The sequence below is a fragment of the Saimiri boliviensis genome, chromosome 2 (assembly GCF_048565385.1).
Source record: "Saimiri boliviensis isolate mSaiBol1 chromosome 2, mSaiBol1.pri, whole genome shotgun sequence".
NCBI classification, from domain to species: Eukaryota; Metazoa; Chordata; class Mammalia; order Primates; family Cebidae; genus Saimiri; species Saimiri boliviensis.
The window spans coordinates 172,899,722-172,922,818 of NC_133450.1; the positions used below are offsets into that span (position 1 = coordinate 172,899,722).

The 23,097-nt window shown below is 38.1% G+C and overlaps 1 protein-coding gene across 2 annotated transcripts in view; it reads right to left on the reverse strand.

Annotated features, from left to right (window-relative positions):
- SLC24A2 (solute carrier family 24 member 2) overlaps positions 1 to 23,097 on the reverse strand; it is a 306,778-nt gene that overhangs the window by 280,541 nt on the left and 3,140 nt on the right. The window lies entirely within an intron of this gene.

Here is a 23,097-nt window from a genome sequence, read left to right on the forward strand (position 1 = left end):
GCTGCCCAGGCTGGAGTGAAGTGGCACCACCATTACTCACTGCAGCCTCAAATTCCTGGGCTTAGGAAATTCTCTTGATTTAGTCTCCAAAAGCATTAGGGTTACAGGTGTGAGACACTGTGCCCAGCCTGAAACTTTTTAAAAACAGAAATGTCCACCTCAAAATTCTGGAGTCAATTCATCCAATTTGCCAACTCACAATTGAAACAACTGACTACCAGATGATAACAAGTTGTAAATTCCTTGAAGGCAAGGCTCTGTTTCATTTGTCTCTGTACCCCAAGAGCTGAGAATGGAGATTTTTGTGTATTTAGCACACTGTATGTTTGATAAATTTGAGACCTTTGGATGAAATTAAACATGGCAGCAAAACACATGGCTGTATATAAACACTTGTCATAATTTAAAATTTCACTGATTCATAAGTTTAGTTGCAAAGAAGAAAAAAATTGTAAAGCAGTTTCTTTTGTTTCCTTTTTTCTTTCTCTTCCTCCTCCTCCTCCTTTTTCTTGCTTTAAATAATGTTCACCTAAAATTCTAGAAGGCTATTTTTTCTTTGTTAGCAAACAGATGCAAAGCAGAAATAGCCCACTGATGATTAAAAATTAGCTTGAGGTAAGATCTAGGCCCAGAATTGAACTAAAGAAAAATCCAAAATACCCCAATAAGCCAGTGAAATTTCCCAGTCTTTTAAAATCACATAAAACCCAGTAAAAACCTTGAAAAAGATATAGACATACTACTATCATTTATTTGGCTTCACCAAAATTCATGTTGAAATTTGATCTTCAGTGTGTGGTGGGAGGTTGGGAATTGGGGTCTAGTGGGAGGTGTTTGGGTCATGAGGGATGGATCCCTTATTAATGGCTTAGTGCTGTACTCTTGGTGGTGAGTTTTCCCCTCTGGCAACACTGTATTATTATTCTTGGGAATACATTAGTTCCCTCTAGAGTGGGTTGCTATAAAGCCAGAATGCTCTTTGGGTTTCTCTCTGCACGTCTACTTCCACTTTGACCTTCTCTTTCATGTTAGGATGCAGTATGAAAGCCCTCCCTAGAAGCCAGGGCCATGCCCTTGAACTTCCCAGCCTGCAGAACCAACAGCTAAATAAACCTCTTTTCTTTATAAATTATCTAGTCTCAGGTAGTATGTTATGGCAACACAAAATGGACTAAGATACATACCGACAGAGAAACTGAAGAGATTTGATCACTGAGTCTATGCTAGAATAATTTTGATACAAAACAGGAAAAACTGGCTTATAGGACATGAAAGAAAATAACCTGTGACCTACCAATAGGCATGGAGTCCAGCTTTTGTCTGAACTAAGTTGGTGACAAATACAAACACAGGGAGTATCCATCAACCCCAGTTTCCCATCCCATCACTCTGTTTGTCCACATGAATAGGACCCCAGCCCTTCTCTGGAATAGGGAAGGAGGAAAAACTATATATAACCTGTTTGTGGGGTCAGAAAGTTTTCTAATTAGGAATCCTCTATATGGAATTCTAAACTTTCCTTATTTATTTTCAGTAGGTCTTCAGTTAAAAACAAATCAATCAAATAATTAGAATATAACATTATTTGGAAAACTCTCCTTGCTAAATAGGAACAAGAGATCATGCTTTCCCTTTTTGGCCCAAGGAACCAGAAAGAACCAAAGAAGTAGTGTACATTTGAAAGGTTGTTCAATGGGGTTGGCTTTTGCAAGTGTGAGGGTCGAGAAGAAAAAGAAACTTACTAAGTTTGGTTTGTTTTCAATAAAGTAATTCCTTTTAACTAATACTATATTCAGTAAGAAAGAAATCAAGAATCATTTCACTTCCTGCTTATCAGTGGTGTCAATAATTCCTGCTAATCAGAAAGTTGGAGTTAAAACACATTCTGTTGTTCTACTAAGGTAAAGTCATCTGTTCTCCTTGATTCAATAGCTTACCCCATACTGCAATACACCTTCCTTCGGTTTCTGGGATAGATTGCAAAAAGTGCTTGTCTAACTCTTTGGTGTCAAGATTGCACAGCAATCAGTATGCAGCCTATTGACTTAGGTGAAGATACTCATCTTGCCAAGCAAAGAGAAATAAAGTACAATTACCTTACTTTGTGATCCTGCCATTTACAAAGAAGATCAAACAAAAGGCACCTACAAATTGCCACCTAGATCTGGAATACAAAGCACAATACTTCTATTTAGTTTCTAATTCTTACCATGTCTGCCATATGGTAGCAAGTTGGCATAACCTAAATACCAGAGAATCTTGTTTTGAATTTCCATAACCATATCTGGGATTCTCAGTATTGATGTCCAGCTTACCAACAGATGGTGCCCAGCATTTTACCCATTAAACACTATGATCTCCATAACCATTTAATAATGAGATTGGACCAGATAAGATCATGGAACGGACTTATATTCTGCACAGATTCTGCCAGCTTTTCAACTACAAAGTGAATTTATGGATTGAATCCTCTGAAGTTATCCCATAAAAGCAGAACACTATTCTTTAGTCAGTTCACAAAACAATGTTTGGAGGAAAATGGCAGCATTGCAGCCATATGGACACTTGCACTTGAATGATAAAAACTGACAATGTAAAAACAGATTACTTAATTGTTGTACCTTTTTAAGTAAAGAATGCTCTAGTTGACCTTGGTTTTGACATGTCATTCATTCAATAATTATTTACTGAGAATCTATTATTTGCCAGGCACCCTTTTAGACATTAGGGATTCATGTGTGAATAAAATAAATTTCTGCCTGAATGAAACTTACAGTTCACTGAATTCTTTCTGTTTGTACCATAAACCATGTGCTAGCATAACTAGGGATCCTGAGAAAGCGAGAGAACCATCCTTGCCGCCCTTCAAAATCCATATAAACACTCTGCTATACCCTTTTGTTAAAAAATAATGTGGACTTTTAAAATAAGATAGATTAATGTTTACACCCTGCTTCTTGGCTTCTCAAGCAGTACAGATTTTGGTAATTCAATCTGAGCCACATAACTTTATTGTGTTGAATGTTGATGTGATCCACAGATGATTTTCAATATTCACCAAGGCATTTTTCAATCAAATTTTGAAAATCTGTTGCCTCCTATTATATTGGGAAAATAGGATTATAAAAAAGACAGATTCTTCAAATCCCACTAAGGTATTCATCCATTACCTGTTGCTGTGCAGTCACCTGGCTTCCTCCTTACGATTAATATGTGGGCACTTCTCAGGCCCAACCTTTCCATTTGTGTGCAGAATCCCCCATCCTTTCCACACCCATTCAAGGGCATTGCACCAGTAATTCCCACTCTCTTGAATTATCAAATCCTTCCTCTGCTGGTAATTCCCGTTACCAAACAAATGCACTATTTTTTGCTTACTTTTATTATTTTTTTATTATACTTTAAGTTCGGGGATACAGGTGCAGAACGTGCAGGTTCATCATGTAGGTATACATGTGCTATGGTAATTTGCTGCACTCATCAACCTGTCATCTACGTTAGGCATTTCTCCTAATATTCTCCCTCCCCTTGTCCCCCATCCTGAGACAGGCCCTGGTGTGTGATATTTCCCTCTCTGTACCCATATGTTCTCATTGTTCAACTCCCACTTATGAGTGAGAACATGCGGTGTTTGGTTTTCTGTTCCTGTGTTAGTTTGCTGAGAATGACGGTTTCTAGCTTCATCCATGTCCCGGCAAAGGACATGAACTCATTCTTTTTTATGGCTGCATAGTATTCCATGGTGCATACGTGCCACGTTTTCGTTATCCAGTCTATCATTGATGGGCATTTGGGTTGGTTCCAAGTCTTTGCTGTTGTAAACAGTGCTGCAGTAAACATATGTGTACATGTGTCTTTGTAGTAGAATGATTTATAATCCTTTGGGTAGGTATATACCCAGTAATAGGATTGCTGGGTCAAATGGTTTTTCTGGTTCTAGATCCTTAAGTAATTGCAACACCGTTTTCCACAATGGTTGAACTAATTTACACTCCCACCAATAATGTAAAACTGTTCCTATTTCTCCACATCCTCTCCAGCATCTGTTGTTTCCTGACTTTTTAATGATTCCCATTCTAACTGGCATGAGATGGTATCTCATTGTGGTTTTGATTTTCATTTCTCTGATGACTAGTGATGACAAGTTTTTTCATATATTTTTTGGCCACATAAATATGTTCTTTTATTATTCATATAATATCCTTCACCCAATTTTTGATGGGTTTTTTTCTTATAAATTTGTTTAAATTCCTTGTAGATTATAGATATTAGCTCTTTGTCAGATGGATAGATTGCAAAATTTTCTCCCATTCTGTAGGCTGCCTGTTCACCCTGACAATAGCTTCTTTTGCTGTGAAGAAGCCCTTTAGTTTAATTAGATCCCATTTGCCAATTTTGGCTTTTGTTTCTATTGCTTTTGGTGTTTTAGTCATGAAGTCTTTGACCATGCCTATGTCCTGAATGGTATTTTTTATGTTTTATTCTAGCATTTTTATGGTTTTAGGGTTACATGTAAATCTTTAATCCATCTGGAGTTAATTTTTGTATAAGGTGTAAGGAAGGGGTCCAGTTTCAGTTTTTGCATATGGCTAGCCAGTTTTCCCAGCACCATTAATTAAATATGAAATCCTTTCCCCATTGCTTGTTTTTGTAAGGTTTTTCAAACATCAGATGGCTGCAGATGTGTGGTGGTATTTCTGAGGTCACTGTTTTGTTCCATTGGTCTATATATCTGTGTTGGTACCATGCTATTTTAGTTACTGTAGCCTTATAGTATAGTTTGAAGTCAGGTAGTGTGTTCTTTTTTTGCTCAGGAATTGCCTTGATTATGCTGGGTGTTTTTTGGTTCCATATGAAATTTAAAGTACTTTTTTTCTAATTCTGTGAAGAAAGTCAATGGTAGCTTGATGTGAATAGCACTGAATCTATAAATTACTTTGGGCAGTGTGGACTTTTTCATGATATTGATCCTTCCTATCCATGAGTATGGAAGGAACGTTTTTCCATTTGTTTGTGTCCTCTCTTATTTCCTTGAGCATTTGTTTTTGCAGTGGCTAGTACTGGTTTTTCCTTTCCATATTTAGTGCTTCCTTCAGGAGCTTTTGTAAGGCAGACCTGGTGGTGACAAAATCTGGCTTGTAAGGTTTCTGCCAAGAGATCTGATAATGAGTCTGATGGGCTTCCTTTTGTGGGTAAGTTGCCCTTTCTCTCTGGCTGCCCTTAATATTTTTTCCTTCATTTCAATCTTGGTGAATCTGACAATTATATGTCTTGTGGTTGCTTTTCTTGAAAAGTATCTTTGTGGTGTTCTCTGTATTTTCTGAATTTGAATGTTGGCCTATCCTGCTAGGTTAGGGAAGTTCTCCTGGATAATATCCTTAGGTGTGTTTTCCCACTTGGTTGCATTCTCCTTGTCACTTTCAGGTACACGAATAAAACATAGGTTTGGTCTTTTCACATAGTCCCATATTTCTTGGAGGCTTTGTTGGTTTCTTTTCATTCTTTTTTCTCTAATCTTGCCTTCAAGCTTTATTTCATTAAGTTGATCTTCTTTCTTTGATATCCTTTCTTTCACTTGATTGATTCAGCTATTGATACTTGTGTATGCTTCACAAAGTTCTTGTGCTGTGTTTTTCAGATCCATCAGGTCATTTATGTTCTTCTCTAAACTGGTTATTCTAGTTAGCAAATCCTCTAACCTTTTTTCAAGGTTCTTAGTTTCCTTATGTTGGGTTAGAACATGCTCTTTTAGCTCAGAGGAGTTATTACCCACCTTCTGAAGCTTACTTCTGTCGATCCTCTGCCCAGTTTTGAACCCTTGCTGGCAAGGAGTTGTGATCCTTTGGAGGAGAAGAGGCATTCTGGTTTCTGGAATTTTCAGCCTATTAGCCCTGGTTTTTCCTCATCTTTGTGGATTTATCTACGTTTGGTATTTGCTGTTGGTGACCTTCAGATGGAGTTTTTGCATGCTCTTTTTTTCGATATTGATGCTATTGCTTTCTGTCTGTTAGTTTTCCTTCTAACAGGTCCCCATTCTGCAGGTCTGCTGGAGTTTGCTAGGGGTCCACTCCAGACCCTGTTTGTCTAGATATAACCAGCGGAGCCTGCAGAACAGAAAAGATTGCTGCCTGCTCCTTCCTCTGGAAGCTTCCTCCCAGAGGGGCACCTGCCAGATGCCAGCCAGAGCTCTCCCGTGTGAGGTGTCTGTCAACTCCTGATGGGTGGTGTCTCCCCGTCAGGAGGCATGGGGTTCAGGGACCCACTTAGGTGGCAGTTTGTCCCTTAGCAGCGCTTGAGGACTGTGCTGGGAGATCTACTCTTCTCTTCAGAGCTGGCAGGCAGGAACATTTAAGTGTGCTGAAGCTATGCCCACAGCTGCCCCTTTCCCCAGGTGCTCTGTCTCAGGGAGATGGGAGTTTTATCTATAAGCTTCTGAATGGGGCTGCTGCCTTTCTTTCAGAAATGCCCTGCCCAGAAATGAGGAATCTAGAGAAGCAGTCCGGCTACAGTGGCTACAGTCTGAACTTCCCAGACTTTGTTTACACTGTGAGGGAAAAATGGCCTACTCAAGCCTCAGTCATGGTGGACACTCCTCCCCTAACCAAGCTCGAGTTCCCAGGATGACTTCAGACTGCTCTGATGGCTACTAAGTGACCAGTGGGTTGGTAGCATCTACAGCATGGATACCCTAGACAAAGGGATGATTCATGTTCTGGATGGGACAGAGACAAAGGGACAATTCATGTTCTGGGTGGGACAGAGAGGGACAGCACAAAATTTTACCATGCCACGTGGAATAGCAGCACCCAACTTAAACTCATGAATTGTTTATTTCAGGAATTTTCCATTTAACACTTTTAGACTGTGGTCGTCTGTGGGTAGCTGAAACTGTGGATAAAGAGGGACTACTGTGCTTTCTTCATCTGGCTTCCTCATTGTCCAGGCTTCTTCCTCCTTTAGTAGCTGCCATCTACTGGGCACCCTTGCTGGTTTCTTTTTGTTTTCTTCATGTTTCAATGCTATGAATCTCAGGACTTAGGCCTTTGAGTTCTTTCCTGCTATGCTCATTTCTGGGTGATTTTATTCCATCCCATGGCTTTACACATTACCTATATGCTCAGGATGTCTGAACTTGTATTTCTAGTCTGAATTCCAGACTCATACCCAGCTGCCGACTCAGCACCCCCATTTCAATGTTCAAGTTAATCACTTTAAACCCAAAACTGAACTTCTCTCTTCCACTTGAAACTCACCCCTCCTGAAGTCTTCCCCTTTTCCATTAAGGGCAATTCCATTCTTCCAGTTATACAGGCCAGAAAATCTTAGTGACACCCTTGATTTTTCTCTTTTTATCATACCTGCATCAAACCCATCAGCAAATGTTGTTAGCTCTACCTTCAAGATACGTCTGGCACTTGATCACTTCTTACTGCCTCTGCTGCCACCACCTGGACCAGGCCACCACCCGTCACCCACCTGATTCATGGCACCAGCGCCTGAACATGTGGGTCACTCTGCTCACACACTTGACCCTACAGCCTGTCTCAACAGTTCCACTGCCTCTCACATGACTCACAATGAACACAAGTCAGATTTTGTCAGTGTTTCTTTGGGTATTATCAACATTAATTACTGTATCACTCTCATGCCCACAGATGCCATGGGGTAAAGTGCTATGTTTTGACTCTACACTTACTGACCCCAGACAAATGTATTTTTCTACGTTCTTATAGTTCTTCTGATGCTTACTGCAATTGACTGTGTTACCAATGTAATCAGCAGAGCTGCAGCCTACACTGCGCACTGCCCAGAGATGCATGGCCGAGTGGGGATCAGAGGCCAGGTTTCACACTCTAAGCCATGCATAATGGTGGCCACTGCATCTGCCCACCCAGAAAAACTGGCACCTTTCTTCTTGCACAAAATGGCTTTTGCTCAACACATTCCACACCTACAGGTCTGTCTACAATTGTGTCTGTGGGGGTTGCCTGTTCTATTTGGTCGGCGTAGCCAGGGAGCCTTTTAAAATCTGCTTAAAGACACTAAATAGGTCAGTGGCAGGCATTGTGCACACTGTGTACTTACGTTAGTTACTTTAGGTAACTTACCTAAATCAAGTAAGTTAAGTTTCCTGGCTCATAAAAAAAATTAGAAGCAGCAAATGGACTCTATATCGTCCCATGTAGACTGCATTTGCTGCTTCTAATTTCTTTATGAGCCAGGAAACCTAACTTACCTGATTTCTGTATATGTTCAAAGTAAACAGACTTTAATGTAGAGTCTCAAGAAGTTGCTATATGACTAAGTTCCTAGAATTTAGAGCATCGATCTTCTGGCATCTATTTGGCTGTTCAAAAGTTCTCTCAGTTTTGGATGTTGGTTCTGTCTGGACATCTAGGTAAGAGACTTCTGGATTAATGGAAGTTTATGAGATTAAATCATACCCAAATATAGTTTGCCAGAGAGTGCTTTATTAATCTCTCAGGATTACTACATAGGATAGGCACGAGAATAATCCTTTCTATAAAGACTATTTGAACTTACACTAAAAATGTGCTTGAAATCTTTAATCTACTTGTCACTGTCTCTTCATGTCTGCAGTTTCGTTTTAGCATGGGCTCAGATAGTGATCCATTCCTATTACCTTATTAATTATTATACTATCCCACAAGGCAAGAGAAAGGCCATCTGCTCCCACTTCTTGATGGAGAAAATTGGGAACAGATAAATACATAGGTAACGTATAAAATGGAGCATGTAGTGAGATAGCAGCAACATAAACATATCTTGAGATAGGTTTATACAAACTAAAACTTAACCCTGATCATTCAGTGAGTCAGTAAGATCCTTATAAAGGTATTTATTTCCCAGGACTGACAAGGTTAAAGATAGAGAAGAGCAACTCCTAGCACATTATAAGTACTTAGCAGTATTTTTTAAGATGGTAAAAACACAGCTCTTTAAATTTTTGTAACCCAACTCTAAGACTTCAACACTTTCATTAAGAAGGCCCCTTGCTGATGATATTTTTTAAACAAGGTATTCAACTCTGGAAGATTCATCCTGTCATCCACAGTTGCAAGAAACTGGACTGAGATGGTGGTATGGTATTCTAAGCACCATTTTACTAAAAATAAATAACCAAAAGCACGTATTGGGATTGCTGAAAGGAAGGAAGCATCACTCAGTGGTGGCATGTGGCACAGATGCCAACCCAAGGTGATTATGCATTGAGCATAACTGGCAATACCACTTACTTGGGGATTTTCTCCCAGTGAAGTGGAGATAGAGTTGGATTAATTTTTAGCCCAGTTTATGATTCTGCACCAGTGAAGCATGTGGTGTTATTTCCCAGGGTGTATAATTCTTCCTCCTAAACCACAACACTATCTTGTCCTGTTCTATTTATTTTCCTTAAGTGTGTGCAACTTGCAGAGCATTAACACGCCAAAACATATGTTTCCTAAGCCTGTTCTCCCATCTCACCTTCACTTAGACTTTCAAGGTCAGAGCTATTTGTGGCTATCTACTTAATTGGACTTAAAATAAAAGGCAGCAGAAAATAGTAGATTTGTAATGGCCCTTCATACTAAGCATCAAAAGAGCAGCCTGGCTGCTCAGCTGAATGCTATTTAAACAAATCAGCCTATTATTATACAACAGGGCCACAAAACTCTACCTACCATAGAGTGGCAACCAGTTACTATGTAGCTGACACAAGCTAGAAGCGAGAGCGAGGAATTTTCCTGGGCCCCTAGGAAACCACTGGAGCTTTGAACCAATTGTGCATTTTTGTATAAAGCGCAATCATGTGGTTAAGTTCTGTTTGCCCTTGGAATGTGCACATTAATCAGGTTTGTGCAATTACTGTCCATGCTAGACAAGGACAGAGGAGATCATTACCGCTAGTGTTATTTGTTACTGTATGGAGCTTCATACAATTACAAAGTGGTATTCAAGATGGATGCAAATGTTCCTAGGGGATGGAATGGGAGCAGTTACGTATACTGGGTGATGGAAGGTGGATGGGCAGGTTTGGCCCATAACCAAACGTATAAAGCTAAGGGCCCAGGTACAGACAGCAAAACAGGCAAAGTTCACATCTGGGAGCAAAGGCCTGTGGCCTAACTGCTTTGCTGGTAGGGCTTCTGGGCAAGAAGTGGTGAAGATTTTATGACAAGAAAGTCTTTCAGATAAGGCAGAGAAGAATCAGGAGTAGGCCAAGAAGGATGATGCAGCAACCAGGTGACAGGCATCCTGGGTCCAATGTTCAAGCAGCATTGCACTCCCAGGTTCTCTATAATCAGGAAGTCCTGGGTCCCAAACAACCCCTGAATCCTCCTCCAGTCCTTAGCTTCAGGGGAACAATCTTTTCTGAGGACTATCTCAAAAGGAAGAAGCAGTTTTAGGGTTGATCCAAGGGCCTCAAATCACTCTTGTGAAAAGTGTGTTTAGAAAAAAATATAGAACAGCTTTGTAGGGGTTCCCAGGCTAGGAGCTACCTTATCTATGGAGCACATTTCTTAAAAGCTCACGGAATGGTGGAAAATATTTGCAAATCCTTTATCTGGTAAGGGACTTGTAACCAGAATAGATAAAGAACTCTGAAACTCAATAATAAGGTAAATAGCAGAATTCAAAAATGGGCAAAGGACTTGAGTAGCCACTTCTCCAAAGTGGTTATACAAATGGCCAGTAAGTGCAACATCACCATCTATCAAGAAAATGCAAATCAAAATCACGAGATACCACTTTGGAATCACGAAGATGGGTATAATAAAAAAAGACAGATAATCACAAATGTTGGCAAAGATGTGGAGAAATCGGAACACTCATACACACAGGAATGCAAAATGATTTTGTGTATTCCTATGTGTATGAGAGTTCCAATTGCTCTATATCTTTGGAAAAGAGTTGGTAGTTCCCCAAAATATTAAACACAGAGATAGAAACGTGACCCAGCAATTCTACTCATAAGTATATGCCAAAGAGAACTGAAAACAATAGGTTCACATGAACACTTGTAAGTAAATGTTCATTTCAGCATTATTCATAATGCCCAAAATGTGAAAACCATCCAAATGCATTCACCAACTGGTGAATGAATAAATAAGATGTGGTATACCTACGTAGTGCAATACTATTTGGCCATAAAAAGGCTACGGCATGGACAAACCTTAAAAACATTATGCTAAATGAAAGCAGCCAGCACAGAAAGTCACATGTTATATGACTTCATTTATGTGAAATATCCAGAATAGGCAAATCTATACTGACAATGTAGATTAGTGGCTATGGCAGGCTGGGCAGAGGGAGGAATCAGGAGAAACTACCAGTGGGTACAGGGTTTCTTTTTGGTAATTACAATGTTCTAAAATTGGTAGTGCTGATGGTCGTGTGACTTTGAATGTATATGCTAAAAAACATTGAATTATACACTTAGGGTGAATTCTATGGTAAATGAATTACATCTCAGAAAAGCTGTTATTAAAAAGTCAATAGAGAAACATTATACAATGCTAGAAGGCAAAGAGAACTATTTTGGGTCACAGCTGGAATAAACTGGCTTTTAGAATTGAGATTCCTTACCTACCCTGATGCCCACACTTGCAAACTGAGGGGATGGGAGAATTTCTAATGAATAGGATCCTGTTTCTTAAGTAGGAAATAGTCATTTGCTGCTTGAGTTGAATACATAAGCCACTACATTTTATGACGCATTCAGGCCCAGACTTTTTATCATGAACACTCATCATCACCATGATCAACTTTTTGAAGCATTAAGTGCCCTTTGCCCTTCTACCTATGACACCAAGCTAGGCACCAAATACTGCAAATGGGACTGCTTAGTTACTGAGTCAAGGGGAGTGATTCAATCCAAGACAGAAAACACGGATACTGGCAAACGTACATCAGACACAGCTATGACTCGATGGATGCATGAATAGCTAGTATTAAATACTGAGGATGCACACAAGAAAAGAGTGAACGCATTTACAGGGCGGCAAGAGGAGGGCTCAAGAGAATTTCATGGTTGAGCAAGGTTTAGTTTCAGAGATAGGGAACTATTTCTCTCTTAATCCTCTGTAGGAATAAAAGGAAAGCAGGGTCAAGTCCAAACACTGAGGATTTGACTATTAGTTAGGGATTAGTTGGGGAACGGAAGATTCATATGGCTGCAAGGGAGACATGAAGAGGGAGGTCTAGGAAATGAAGCCTAGGCAGTAGGCAAGGCCCTGAAATGGCAGGAGGAAAACTGCAGGGAGAGACAGGACTGAAGAAGAGTAGGCTTGTAGCACAGAGAAGGAATTCAGAGCAAAAGAGATCAGGAGTAGACTATCTTTGATGGGTTGAGGAGGAGGGATGCAGAAGCTGGACTCAGCTAAACGCTTTTCCTGTTTAATATTATAAAAAATTCACAGCTTCCCTATGAGGGAAATTCCATTACTTTTAAAATTTATGGCTAAGTAAATATAAGCCCAGAGAGGTTAAGTAATGTATCCAAGATCACACAGCTAGGAAAGTCTATCCAAAATCATCTCTGTCGTAGGCCTAAATAATAAATAATTTCTTGTGTTAACCTTTAACCATCATCCCACATCTCGGAAAACTAACAGGTTCCTGGAATACACCAACATTCAATGCCTATACAGGCCTAAAATCAGTGGTTCAATATATACTTGATTGCTATCAGGTGGTAGGGAAAAAGAAAATCAACTCAGCCTATGTAAGTTGTTAGAACAACAGATGACGGGTTAAGTGGGAAAAACGGGGCTTCAGGTTTCAGCTGAAGGTGAAACCTATGTTTCTGCCTGCACCCTGCTTGTCTATCTCAATATCCATCAAGCAGTAAAAGAGAAAGCTACTTACAAAGAACCAGAAACTCATCTGGCCCTTTCTAAGAAGGTCCTGAAGATGGGTAAAGAAGCTCTCATAACTCCTCCAAAGGAAGCAATCCTCTTTCATTGGGCTTCTTAACTGGAAAAACACTCTGAAAGAAGTAAGTTCAGCGATTCATGACCTGACTATCTCTTCTATTGGCCAACACATAATTACAAACAAGTATACTTGTTTCTTTCCCATTAACAAAGAAGCACAGAGTTATCAGAGCTAGCAGGATCTTGGAGATAAACTAGCCCTTTCGTTTTCAAAGAGAAGATGCTTGGGGCAAAGAGCCTGGCCCAGGGTTACGCAGCCAGTGTCTGGGACGAAAGGGACTTCTTTCCAGGCTTAGTCCGGCTGATGCAAAATTGTGAACTTCACCCTTTAAAACTGTGAACACGACATTAAATATGGCCTGGTGCCAGATCCTTTCCAAAACCACCAGTTTTCACTCGTACAAGAACCATGTCTGCGTCATTTGGTTTACAGATCCAATGCTTCATAAAAAGGAAACTCAACTAATCAAAATGCAGCTTCCTGTCTAGGTTCTGCTTTTCTCTGATTTCATAACCTCTCTGCTTCACCCACCTTTCTTTTTCACTTGATAAGAAGCTCACTGGGATCCAAGAATGACTGGAGGTTTGGCAAGCCCATTATATTGTGATCTACACCTTCCTTAGGCTGCAATTGGTCTATGTCAGTGCCAGAGAGCAATACTTGGTGTGGTGGGTGTTGGCCTCAGGAATCTGCAGAAATCTGCAAGGGTCAGAGTTAGACAAATGGACACAGATGGTGTGTGTGCTTGGGGAGGAAGCAATGATGATGTGTGGATCTAGGTCTAAATGACTGAAAGAGTCCCAGCCATGAAGATTAGCATGGATTTACATGTATATAATGGTCCTTTTAGATCCCGGCTCGGATATGCTAAATAAATTATTTAAAAAGGTAAAGTTGAGGGTAAGAAGCAAGGCCACTACCAGCCTAAAAGACACGTTCATGGAATTAAGAAAAGGCACCCCTCCCTCTAGGCAGCCAAAGTCCCACATCAGTGCACTCTGCTCATCCAGTGGAGTGACATCTGGCTTCCTGCTCCTATTTGTCACCTTGATCAAAAAGATGCCCTTGTGCCAGTATACAGCTGGCACAGCTTTGCAGGGCAGCCCTGCTGAAAGAAAGAAGGAGGAAAAAAAAACTTAACATAACTTAGGCCATAGCCCTTTGGTGGCCTAAGTTATGTTAAGAAGTTTTTCAGAAAGTTGAAACCAGTATTTTCAGAAACTTGAAACCAGTATTTTTAATCTAATGAAAAAATGTAAGAAATATAAAAGTACCTTACCTTAGATTTTATTTTTATATGGATATGTAAATATGCACATATGCATATGTGCATGCATGTTCACACACATATTGGGTTGAGAGGCAAAATATATTTACATGGGTCATGGTCAAAAACATTTAAAAATCACTGATTTGACAGCTCCCAATGTGAAAAGCGAATCTAATTTGGAGGCTTGCTTTGTCTCTATTCTTAATTGCCCAGTAAGAAGGACTAAGGTACAAGAGAACCAGCTTGCACTTTGAAATCAGACAGACTCAAGTTCAAATGCAGTTTAAATATCACTAAATTTGGATCTTAGGCATTTACGTTTCCCAATCCTCAGACTCCTGATCTGCAGATGGAGGTGATAATATTTATTTCAGAGTGTTGATGCAGTAAGTACCTGGTATTAAGCACTGCCTAGTTTTCAAAACCCTCTCTTCTCTGGACTACCTACAGAGACCAGCAGCCTGGGGACACACGTGCAGCTGCCAAGTTTTCCTTGCCAGAAGCCACAAATGTTGAGGCGGTCTAGCGTCCTACAGTAAACTTTAAATGACTTTCTCCCATGCACGTTGTTCTCCCATCTGTCTGGAAGAGCTACCTCCCACAGCATGCTTAAGCTAAAATTATTGCTTGGTCAAGTCAATTAAATCATTTGAGAGAAACTACTACATGCAAATCAATTAAGAAAAAGAGTTGGGCGATATGGGCATGGTTAGACTCTGGTCTTCTGTTTAGCATGAAGGTACTAGATTGCTGCTTTGGCCTGGTTAGAATATTCCACATTGTAAATATGAGAGCTCCTGAGGATAGAAATGACCAGCTAAAAATCTGTTAGGTCATTGAGTTTGAATCTCCCATATTCCAGATGTGGCCACAGGGTTCGTTGGAGGTACAGAATCATTCCCCAAGGTTAAATGGCCAAGGAGCCCATCTCAGTCCCTGAAAATGTCATTTCCCAACTGCTTGGTTATGAGGCCTCCTCTTCAGAATAGTTCTCCCATTAAAACACAAACAAAAACAAAACCTGCAAAAACTTCCTGGCTTTATTTAGGTGTGGAAATGGGGAGAGAGAGGAGAGCTAAAGTTAGTGATTCTCAGCATACATTTGTAAGAGATCTTTGTGTGAGTCATCACAGCCAGCTTTAACACTGACACAAAGGACACAGGAAACTGGCAATCTATAAACGAAAAATGTCATTCTTCATAAACATATGCTTCAAAGCTCAGCTTCCCAAATAAAGCAATGCAAATTTTAAAAAATTAATTAAAATGCCATATTTCATCTATGAAATTGGAAAACATTAAAAATTACAATATTCAACACTACCAAGTAGGTAGCAATGTGGCAGAAACTTTAAAAACTAATAAGCCTTGATCCGGAAATTCCACTTCTACGAAATCAGAAATTCATGTGTAAAGCTGTTTATTGTAGTGTTTTTTATAGTAGAGAAATATTACAATAAAAATACAACAGGAAAATGGCTTTCTATATCATAATACTAAACAGTAAATAGCATTTTAGAAAAACATTTAATGACGGGGAAAAGGCCCATAATAGGCCAAATTTTTAAAAAAATCTTAAAATTGTATATATTCAATACAGTAAATTTAAAATTTTGCATGTCCAGTATGTTCCAATTTATTTAAATATATAGGGGTGTGTGTGTGTGTGTCTGTGTGTATATATATATATATATATATGCCTATGTACATATGCATGTGTATATGTATCTTTATGTGAGAAGTTCAGAAGAATGCTATATGCAAAAATGTGCATAGTCATCCATGGATGATGCAATGGAGATTATAAACTGTTTAAAATCTTCTTTTTTATATTTTGATGTGTTTTTATACTCTTGTACAATGAAAACATTATTTAAGTATCTGACAAATATATTATTTAAAAGACAAACCTAAGATTTAAAGTGGCCTCATATAACTTCATGTTAGAATTGCCTCTCAGATTTGAATGGCTAAAACTTTTGTTGTTTCTAGGATTTCTTATTTTGATGAGAACATTTAATATGATGATCAGGCTGTATTAAGTGTTAGAGAGTATGGCATTAAAATTCCGTGACAATGTCACTTGTTATATGCATTATCTTTTGACAAATCTATAGTCTGAAGCATATATTTCTGGCAATAGAATAAGCATTCACATAAACCCTTCTTAATATATTACTCCCTAAAATGTTGAAATATTCACTTTAAATATATTTTTAAAATATACAAGTATTTCATTTGGTGAGGAATGAGGGATTCTTAGAACCCAGAACACTGACTACAAATTCAGAAAAGTCTATACTGCTTTGCCTTCAAGGTATTTGCCATTCCTTAGTGGCCTAAAGACTAGGTTTTTGGAAGCTACAAACACGAGGCCTGATAGGGAGAAGGGAGTTAAGAGATCTTCTCTATTTGTGAGTTGAGAATCCTGAAGGGTTGACACTTTGAGTAAGCAAGCAAGAAAAAAAAAATCTACCTCGGAAAGGGAGATGGCAGGATGTGTCTATGTGAATCTTGGTTTTTAGTGCTGCTGAAAGTTGGGGAAGGGGAAGAAAGATGAGACCCCCTTAAGAATTTTTAAACACAGGCTCACTCATATGGGTTTGCAGTCTGAATTCACACTACCTGGGTAGTAAAAAAATCAAACATGTAGGTTAGAATGGTCCCAGTTGGTAGTACTCCCAGACCTTTGACAGCAGAGCAATCCTCTCTAGAGGAATGCACTTAAAACCCAGGCCTCGCTGGATTCCCACAGGTAAAGTTCCAAGAAACATGTGCTCGTATCTTAAAAAAACTTCATGGTTAAGAATCAATAAAATAACAAAACTAGACTCACAAGGATATAGCCACAAAAATTATCAATGATGAAATATAAAATATACTTAACATGTTTAGAGGAATAAAAGGCATTAAAAGTATGATGATGAAATTATAAACAATGAAAAACAGCCTAACAGATTTGAAAAAGAGCCACGTAAGACTTGTAGAAATGAATAATATGATAACTAAAATTAGAAACTCAACAGATGAGCTTCAGAGCAGATTAGACAAACTTAAAGAGAAAATGAGAAGCTAGAAGGTAGCTATAAAGCAATGACAAGAATAAGGATCACAGATAGAAAAACGTGAACAGTTAAAAGACATGGAAGATAAGATAATACAAGATATGTCTAATTGGAATTCTAGAAGGCAGATAGAGGACGACTGGGATAGAAGCAAAACTGTTGGAAGGCACTAATCCTCAAAATCAAGAAGCCTAATGAGTCACAAACGGGATACTTAAATTAGAAAATCACACCTGACGTGTCTTTAAAAAAATGCCAAATACTCAAAAACCTCAAAAGTAGTCAATCAAAAATTTCTTATAAAGGAGCAATGTTTACATGGATAGTCTTTCAACAGGAAAAATGGAATTGAAAGACACTGGAATATTATCAAAGTGGGATGAAAAAATAATTTTCTACTAATAACTTTTGTCCTATATTTCAAGAACAAAAATGAAATACACCTCTAAGTAAATAAAAATCAGGTGCTTTTACTATTAACAGATTAAAAAACTTATAATGATTGTACATCAGGGGTAGAGGAAAAAAAACTAGATAAAAAGTTTGATATACAAGAAGGAATGAGGAGGGGAAAAACCAGTACATATGTGGATAAAACTAAAAATACTGATGGTAAAATGACAATGTCTAATTTATGAGGCTTAAAAAATGAAAGTTATGCCTAAATAAAGCCGCTACAAAACATTGAGGTAGAACTTAAATTCTGGACTTTAAATTATATACAATGAGTGAAGAGGTGACTGAGTAATTTTCTAAGGTACTTCAGTCCTTTAGCTGAAGTGTAAACATCTTTATTAATTTTATACTATGTTAAGTTAAATACACAAGTTAAAATTTCTAAGGCAAGCATCCAGATGATACCAATAGAGTTTATACATTCCAAATTATTAAAGGGAAAAACAGATTTAGAAAAAAATCCCAAAAAAGGCAAGAAAAAACTGTGAAAAGAAAGACCAGAAGAAATAGAAAGTATACAGTAACATGATGGAAAAGAATCCAAGTATTATAGTAATCACAGCCAATATAAACAAACTCAACTTCGCAGTTACAAGATTATGCTTGTCAAACTGAATTAAATAAAGTGCATCTATATTCTGGTTACTAGAGACTTATTTAAAACAAAAGAAGGTTGAAAATAAAAGAACGGAAAAACTAAACCTGTCAAATCCACACTGTGGATGTACTTGTGTCCCCAGTAACAAATAATCCCATTCTTTGCTAAAGTTAAGATACAAATTATCTGGTTCTACCAAAAAAGAGGAGTGGCGTACAAAAGAAAAGGAGGGAAGAGGAGACGAAAAGAAGGACAAAGAGAGGCAAGGACGAAGTGGGAAAGGGCGGAAGGGAGAGACATGGTGCCTTCAGTTCTCTAGGATTCACAAAGTTCAGGTCATCTGTTGCCGGGTGAAACCAGAATAGGAATGGGAATGGCCAAGGGCAACCAGAACGGTGTGTATCAAAACCCGCTGGGCCCTTTGGAGTCTCTCAAAACGCCTCGTTCACTCTCTCAATCACAAACAGTAACTGCTGGGTTTACTTTTAGGATAAGTAGAGGGAAACAAAATAAGAAAAATATCACCATGTTGTATCCCTAGATACATAAACACACTACTTTCACAGTCAGTTAAAAATTTTAATGCCTGCATTTTTTTCTTTTAAGACAGACAGAGAATTAGTTTCCAAATCTATCAAGTAATACATCTTTTTATTTAATATAAGGGCCATCTTATCTACTTTGAAGTTTATATATTAATTTTACTAATTAACAAATTCTGCATCTTAAGCAAAATTGGGGCAACACATGTATACTTGTACAATTGTTTGTGGTTTAGTCCTTCACAAGAAATACTTCACTTTATGAAGAATATTTATAATGATTTTGTTTTAATCCTGTTTTTCCAAAGAACATTAATCACAACGTGAACTGCAAAAACTGTTAACAGCTTTTAGGAAACATACAAACTGAATAAAGCAAAGTGCACCTAAATTACTAAGTAGTCTGGTCCTCCAACTATCCAGCTTTAAGCATCTTTATTTAGATCGTGCCCTTCATTAGAACCAGGCCAACTTGCTGTCAGATTACAGTGCCAAGTCTAAGACGAAGTTAAATACCATGGACAGCTGCTTTCTAGGCCAATGACAGCCTAGCACCATAACAGATCAAGGGCCCCCAGCAGCCAGGCCAGGAGCACAGCAAAATGAGCCGAATGACCTGAAACTTAACTGCTTCACATCCTGCAGGATTCAAACTTATTTCTAATGAGCTATAGCTATGTTTTAAGAAGAGAGCCCCAACCATCTATAAATAAAAATACCCCCAAAGCAAAAGTCTTTGCTTAGTATGGATATTGCTAAGTCCCAGCCAATGGGCTTACCCACTTTAAGCAAAATTCCAAATAATAAAATTTCAGGACAAAATAAAGACATTTTGAAGCTTCCTTGGAGTTAATATTTGGCCCATACATATTCACTGTATGTGAACTAGAGCTTATGAATATTATAATACGGCAAGTATTATATAACCCTAAGGGGTATAATGGCCTGCTTAACTCAAGGATTCACTGGAGCAAATTCAGTCTTCAAGGAATGTCTTATAATTCTTGAATCTAAAATAACTTATTCCAATTCAGTTTTCATCTAAGAATGAAACATAAAAGGCAGGCAATTGACATTTATTGAAAGAAACCCACATTTTCCAAGGATCCTGCTAGATGCTTAACATTCATTTCTTCACTTAATAATTTTACTATCTTATGAAGTAGATATCATTATTCTCATTTTCCAGTTAGGAAACGGAGGCTCAAAGAGTTAAAATGACTTCTCTGAAATCACTGGGCTTATAACACAACCAAGCTAGAAACTGTTTCCTTTTTGAGTTAAAGCCCCAGGGTTTTTTCACTATGTCATGACAGTATACAACTTTTTTAAAAGGGTAATAGCATCACTAAAAGAAATAACAATAAAAACAAGAACCACACACAAGGTAGAGCAATTAAATGAGATGATAACCTGTTGCTTTAACTATGAAAAAAATGCCAGTTTACGTTTTTCCATGTTTCACAGTTACCCTATGAGGTACATCATCAATAATGGAACCAAATTAAGATTCTCTATTTGTCTATGAAGCAAGCAGTTTCGAAGATATTCACTGCCTAGAGCCCAGCAGAGTTGACTTTTTAGCAAGAACCATTTGATGATTTGCATAAGAATATCTAAAATGTGTTTCCTCTACCTTCCCAAACTCCCATGCCCCATAATTTTGCAAACAGGACAATAAAATGGCTTTGCATGAAAACATGCTTAGTATTTTGCTTCCTAAATTCTTGTACAGCACAGTCCTCTCTATGAAGACTCCATTGAAGGCCACATTTGGCTTAGTCTTTTTTCCCTAAATGTTTTGGTGATGTCAGAAGCATTTCTGTAAGCAAGGTAAGCTACACAGTCAGAATTCAGCTCTGCAGCCCAGGGGACTAGATGACCACATTCAAGAATTCATTCCTCTTTTGAACACCTGATGTTCAGTACTTGGGGAGCAAACCTCCATAAGTTTCTGAAATCAGGCATTTGGTAAGGGCTGCAATTGCTGAAAAAAATTCCAGCAATAATTCAAAAATAAAATTGGCAAGGTGAAACTTCCTAAAAAAATTACACATCTTTATGCACATTCCACTTAAAAACGTATGACCGTGCTCTAGCATTTTTTGGGAAGTACCAAATAAGACACAGCTTTGTTTAGAAAAAAATCTCTACTTTCATTATTGAATGTCGAAAGAAACATTAATGACTAAATGGAATAAATTAAAACTATTTGGTGCTAAAGGGAAAATAATACAATGAACATTTTTGGGGGCAAACCAGAAACAGAAATAGTTAGGAATATAACCTGCTTTCTTTTTTAATTAAGTAAATCTAGAATTTCCAAATTTTAGGACTCATGCAATATTAAGTATAGCACAAAATTATGGATATAAATAACAAGTGCTAAGTGATGACAGCCTGAATTTTTGACTTTAAAATAATCATAAAAAGAATACACATCACCTAATTGAGTAGGTCAAGATCCTTCCAAGGATATTTTAATAAAAGGTTTACAATTGATTAAATACAGTCTAAAACCTGTATTTGGAAAACTATCTCTAAAATGCATGAAACCATCTTCCACTCCACTAAAGGATCTTCCACCCCACTAAAGTCAGAATACCAAATTCTCCCACAATCGTATATACACCATTGGATTGCTCTGCAGATTCATTTTTCATAAATGTTGCCAATATAATATTCAGCCAAGTCTCTAAGTTAATGAAGTTCCACTAAGGTGTAAGAAAACAAGAAAGTACTGAGTTCTAAAATAGACTTTTCACTATGGATATGCCCAAGAAATTTATAAGACATCAAATCATTTCCTTGCCTCTAAAAAATATACATCTCCTTGACAATTGTTCAGCACTTTAACTTCAATAAACACAAGGCTATCAATGTAAACCACCTGAACAGACTCCAAGAGAGTGCTTCAAGGATTCTTTCGGCTGCCAAGTTAGAGCAGGGGAGAACTTTCAATGATGGTCCTGTCTTAGGCCCTGAAGATGTACTCAATTGTCACATTTGAATGCTTTTTTGCCATATATTTTACTAAGCGATTTTTTGATTTTACTATAGTTTCTAACAAGCGAGCATACACCAAGAGACATGTTAGAAATGTAGTACAAAACGTTTCTCTTTTGCATGTAATAAGTAGAAATATTACTAGTTATTTTTTTCTGCACTTCGCTTCCATTTTGTGGCTGCAATGAAAATGAAGGTCATCGAACTTGACAATAAGTTATGTAAATTTAACTAAATTAATATCATGATTCTTTTCTTTTTGGACAAAACCTCTCACCCCCTGCTCAAACATCTGTTTTTTTTTCCCCCCCCATATATGAGATTTTCCCAGATGCTGGCATGAAAAGTCTATGTGTGTATTTTGGCTTTCTATTTAAAAGCACACTCAGAGATGACATTCCACTGCTAGGATAGAAATCAGAACTGCTTTACAATACGACATACAATTTTATTGATGCCACTCGTCCGCTATTTAAAAATGTAATTTACATGTTGGCAGGAATTACTTCTAAGCTCTTTACCAATCTGCTTTCCACCCATCTAAGTGGCAGGATAGCCACTATTGTTATTAAGACTCCCTCAAATTCTACTCTAAAAATATTTGAAGTCATGTTTATTATGGTGTGCAAAATGGGTCATAGTGATGCAGAGGCAGATGGCAGGGCTGGCCAATGACTCTCTTTACAATGGATGCTAATCAGTTCCTGGTCAAGTGATCTAAGACATGATTGTGTCAGTCACGCAAACAGCCATGATAACAATAACGAGCAGACCTGCTAGGTTGGGTTGCTGACTGGAAGGTACAGCTATGGTGACGCAAACTTTCTTCCTCAGGCATATCTAAAGAGGTGGTTCTTTCTTGGTAATTGTCACTTGTTCATTTAAAAAGACAAGGCCTTGCAACTTTTTAGGCACATGCACACTTTCCTATGAAAATTAAATTGCTCACAAAATCATCATGCCTACTTTCAGAAAATAAGAAGCCAGTAACTGCCGAATCGGCTCTGGGAGGCTTATGTAACCTCTATTTACAAGTGTTTTACTCTGAAGCAAGTAGCTGAGGAACTTAGTAAACATCTTCAAGAATACCCTAAAATTATTTTTTCCATTCCTATGTTAGTCTGGCTGTCACAGAACTTCAGTATCAACCTGCTATCCACAAGAGCCCCAAACATCATCATATCAAAAAAGTTGCAGATCTCGAAAACATAATACTCAGAA